Here is a 5645-nt window from a genome sequence, read left to right on the forward strand (position 1 = left end):
ACAGGGGAAAAGTCAGAATCCAATGGAACCTGAAACACAGGGGGGAACCCCACAAGACCCAATAGAAGCTCAGATTCACCGGGTGCAAGCCGACTTGATTCCTGATGATGGGGACATCAGTGGGAATAAGCGTATTCACTCATCCGATAATTCAGACTCAGACAAGGACAATGCCAAAGTGGATGTAGGGAATCATCTTGCTCTTGTCTCTTCGGTGCCATCCCAAGGGGAGTGGCGAAGGGTTGAGAAAAAGAAGGGGCGAAAAGCTTAGCTTTTTCCCATCATGTATATTATCTTGAAAATTTTTTGCTTGTTTTTGTTTATCATTTGGTCTCTGACTTGATGATGCGGCTTTTTAGCCAGTTCAACATGTAATTTTGTTTTCATTAATAAAATTACACCCTTTTCCTCGAAAAAAAATATAAAAATAAAATAATAAAATAATAATAATAATAATAATAATAATAATAATAATAATAATGACTATTGTCCAAAGAAAAGTAGAAATTCTAAAATTTGGTAGCCCATGGGAAAATAAGATAAAAACAATTGTTATTAATCATCAATGTATTAGTAAAACATATGAGTTTCTAAAATTTTTGCATTCATATCCAAAAAGGAAAAGAGAACATGAAATAATTTTATGATAGCTTTAAAAAAAATTATTTCCAGATTTCCAGGTTTTCTGAATAAAAAATTGAAGCACCTTATTCAATTGTTACTAGTAAAATTTAGAAAATTTCCCAGCTACTGTTAGCCCACTCTACATAAAAGCTAAAAATAGCTTTAGAAATTTGGAGCTTTTGAATTCGTTAAGTTTTAGTTTCAATGACAGAGGAACACAAAACATGACAACATTTTCATCAACTCACAATCTAGAGAACATTTTGCTTGAACACCAAAAAGCTATTTTTTGTTTCTTCTTTCAATCAAGCATTTTCATATCTAACAAGAATTGATAAATGATAAACCTTTGATGAGTGTTCCTTGGAAACCACATATATCACATATGATCTATTTTAGTCGATGGTCACGCATAATAACAAAAATCTCCACTGGAAATTTAAAAATATCTATGTAGCCTTGACACTTCAGAACAGGGAGATAACTTAATACACTAATACACAAAAGATTACACATTTTCATCATCTGACAATCTACAAAACATTATATTTCAACATCAAAAAGATATTTCAGATTTCTTTTGTTTCTTCTTTCATTCAAGCATTATTATATTTGACAAGAATAGATAAATGATAAGCTTTTGTTGAGTGTCTTAGAAACCATATATATGACATTACACCTATTTTACTTCATGTTTGCACATAATAACACAAAATTCCATCATTGAAAATTTAGAAACCTCTATGTAGCCTTCAAACCTTGAACAAGGAGATAACTTAATATACTAGTTGAATTTTCCATCAAAGCATCAATTTCAACTAGTTCCCTCCAAAAATACTGCAATTCTAGATGCAATCTACTCCTTTTAGTAAATAACCCTCCCTAATTTATATATGGCCTACATATAAAAATTGATGATAGAAAAGTAGAAGTAATCTGAAAATATCTTCAGCTTTATGCAATTTTGGAACAAATCTTTGAATGGGAAGAAAGAAAAACTAAACATCAAATCCCTACAAGAAGAATTATAGAGAGAGGGGAGGCAAAGGGGGAAATGAATACTAACTAGCGAGAAGTGTGCTACTGAGGACCATTAGTTCTAATATCTCCTTCTTTATCTTTTTAATTTTATAGTTCGTTTTCTTAAGTTTCAACTCCATCATATTTTTGACAATAGACTCTGTTGATTAGCCTTCACATTCTTGCTCAAGGAAAATGGGAAGCACTGGGCTTGGAGGCCTAAGGACTTCAAAATTTCTTCCTTTTCTCCTCTTAAGGAGAATGAGAACTGTTATGGCCATCAAGATTATGAAATCTGACCGGTTTGAAGGATGGCATGCTTAGAGAACTCAGTCCTTGCACCTTCTAGTGATCCACATAATTAAAATAATTGGTAATAGGGCCATTATATTCCTGATAAGTATCCAAAGAGATTGGATATTGCTTGCTTTCCACCTGAGAACCTTAGAACCTTTCTTGGCCTCACAGGTGCACACCATCAATGGCAGCTTCTCTAGATTCAAAGAACTTATAATAGGAGAGGAAGGCTACTTATTAGCCCTCATCAATGAATATTCAGGCTTATCTAAATCTTACAATGAAGAATCTACTGAACAATGTTTCTCAGAAAATGTAGAAGATCAGAAGAGATAAATCTAAGAACTTGGAAGATTATATGGAAAGGAAATATGCAGGTTATGAGGAACATGCAGTCTTTTTTATGGTTGTAATGATGAATTCAACACCCTAGTTAACAAGTCAAATTCTCTAGAATTTAGCAATGCTTTACAAAAAAGATCAGAAGAGATGGCTCTATGAACTTGAAAATTCTATAGAAGGGAAATTAGTCGATAATGAGGAACATGCAGATCATCTTGAGAATTGTAAAGATGAAGTCAAAACCTATTTCATAGCTCGCATGCTTGAAAATGTTGAAAGTGATTTCTCAATGCTTCTTCAGAATTTGTTAACGATGCGGATGTAGAAGAGGATTATTTTATTGCACACTGGAAATGATGATGTTAAGCTAAATCTTGCAATCACTGATAGGAACTCAATACTCTATGACTATAATTTTGGCTTGACTGGAGCTAAAACTAAACCAGTTCATAGTGAAAAGATAATAATTCATACAAATAATGTTAAGAAGTTAAATAAGGGATCTACAAGTCATGACCAGAAATTTGGTGTTAGTAGAGCCATTTGTTTATGCCTTGTTGAAATTATTTGTAGTACGTCAGTGAAATCCAAGGACCTATTCATTTAGTAGTATTTTGCAGCATTGCTAAACATGAACATAAGACTTCATGCACAAGTCCTCTTAATACTAATCCACAGTGTACATCAACCTGTACCATGCAGTTTGACCATGCAATCAACATTGCTAGATTTGAATGCAATGGTAGCACTAGCATCGATGTCTGTATAAAATCCCTTCATCTATTCACTGCAAGTACAATTTTTTGTAGAGATTATTGTGTACAGATCTCCTAATCAAGGCTTGCTACCATAATAGGTGATCATATTAATATCTTTTGCTGATATAGAAGCATCTCAAAATGGTACATTTTTTATCAACTAGAATTTATATTTGCTTCTTGTACAAAAATTTGACAAGAATTTGTAAAAGCAAATGGAAATTATAATACTAGGTTTACTGATTGTGTGAGTAATTTTGCAAATAGGGTTGACTGAAAGAGTTTATATGCATTATGCATGTGATGGATGGAACTGTAAATTATTATGCAAAAGTTTTTATGTTGCAGAAGTGTTTTAAGAGGTGAGCTTTGATAGGAAGGCAAATTAGTCCACACCAGCATCCCTAAAATGGGATTTATGCTCACATCCCTAAACAGGACTTATGCCCAACACATTCTCATACAATCCAATGTCAACATGTATGCCTAGTGTGGGAGTCTATTAGATACTTGTGGAGTTTTTGATTGAAATCCTGGACGAGATGCAATTTCATGGAGTGTCATGATAAGTCATGGCAATAAAATTCTTGTATTGACATTGTTTCATCATATGTAGCAAGAAGGAATACCACCCAATCGATTCAACTTTTCTTGTTCTCTATCTCCATGTGCCAAATTTAAAGCATTGGAAGGTGGTGTGAAGATAATTATAAGTAGATTTTAGTTGTATGCCTTTGTGGAAAATGTCCTCATAGACATGCATGTGAAATGTGGAACCATAGAGAAGGCATGGTACTTGTTTTACAAGACATGGTCTAATGAAACACCATAATTTCTTGATATGCACATAAATGAAATGCTCTTGAGGCCTTGAAGTTCTAAAAAGATACATAAAGGTATTGGGCTAGAATCCAAAAGCTTTTATAAGGTTCTTCATGTGTGCCACTTTGGAAACTCTAGAACAGAGCATGGAGATTAATGAACAAATCAAGGGAGTGGCCTTGAGATGAATATGTTTGTATGGAATGCCTCTATAAGCATGTATGTGAAATGGGGAAGCATATAGACTACAAGTGATATGTTTTACAAAATCCCTTAGCAAAGCATTGTCTCATCGGTTGTGATTATTGCTAGATATGTAAGGAATGGGCAGGGAATATATGCACTAAAGCCTCTCAAATAAATACTAGTCATAGGAGTAAACCCACATAAAAAGAGCTTTTCCAATATCTTTATTGTATGTTCTTACTAGGGAATAGGAGAACATGGTATGGAGATTCATGATTAAATAATCAAGTGGATTTTAGTTAAATATTTTTGTAATGGGAACCCTTATAAACATGCATGAATAATGTGAAATCATAGATAGGAAACAACATTTATTTGATTAAAAGTATCCACCACATGTCACTTCTTGGAAAACCATGATTGCAACATATACCATGTATGGACAAGGTAATGATCCTCTCAAAAATTTTGAACAAATGTGGCAATTAGGTATGAACTCAAAACATGTTCAACTTATGTTTTTTCTACCTATGGCTATGTAGGCCTAGGGCATGAAGAAGGCAGTACCCAAATTGCATGAGCTAGTATTGGAGAAGCATGCCAAAATGCCTTGAAGGGATTTGGTATAGAGTGGTATGAGTCATAACCAATGTTATGGGTCAAAGATAATGATAGGTGAGTTGTGGTTAAGTGGTTAAAGCTTAATTCAAATAAATTTCAATACTTAAACCAAAGTTCAAAACCGCCTGAAAGCATTTTGTCATGTGAATGCAACCAATGGAATGAATTGATGCATCCACATTGACGGATAGCTATTACATCTTAGACCACGCTGAAAGACCTACCAATACTGAGTGAATTTGGTGTAATGCTATCAGATCCAGTCATTTTTTCTTAAAACCAATCTGAAATAGGCCTCCAAACTAGCATATTTCACCGAACTGACTGGTTCAGAACTGGTTCTGTGTAATTTGTTTTTTGTTTTTTGTTTTCTTGTTTTTTTTTTTGTTTTTTTTTTGTTGTTGTTGTTGTTGTTTTTTTTTTTTTTTTTTTTTTTTTTTTTTTTTTTTTTTTTTTTTTTTTTTTTTTTTTCAGTTGGTTGGCCCACTTCTAATTCTCCCCTAAGCTAGCCTAATATTCAAGCTTATGGACCTCAACCTAATAATCAAGCATATGGCCCTAGTATTGCTATGTAATTCATGGTAAAGTTAAATTCTTAAAGTAAAAGGATGAAATGAAAGATAAAAGGAGAATGTCACTTTTATAAATTTTAACATTACCATGAAATGGCTCAGTATGTTTGAGAGTGGTTCCAACCTCGTTGGATTTCATATGGAGAAAGTAGAATTTTTGATTTCACTCAAAATCTGGCAAACTTAACAATTTTTTAGGATTTTAGGATTGGGGGGATTGCAAAGTTTCCATTGGATTTTTTCATGTACGAGGGTTTGGAACTAGTATTTAATAAAGAGAACCAATCATTCTATGTACTTTTATGTTAGTAGCATTGGTTGTCGAACTCCTCTATCATGACTCTATTAAAAATGTACCGATCACTCAAACAAAAACTTGACATGACATGATACGTTTTTTCTA

This window comes from Pinus tabuliformis, chromosome 1_2 (assembly GCF_031772625.1).
Source record: "Pinus tabuliformis cultivar Carrire ecotype Pingquan chromosome 1_2, CPIR1, whole genome shotgun sequence".
Classification (NCBI taxonomy): domain Eukaryota; kingdom Viridiplantae; phylum Streptophyta; class Pinopsida; order Pinales; family Pinaceae; genus Pinus; species Pinus tabuliformis.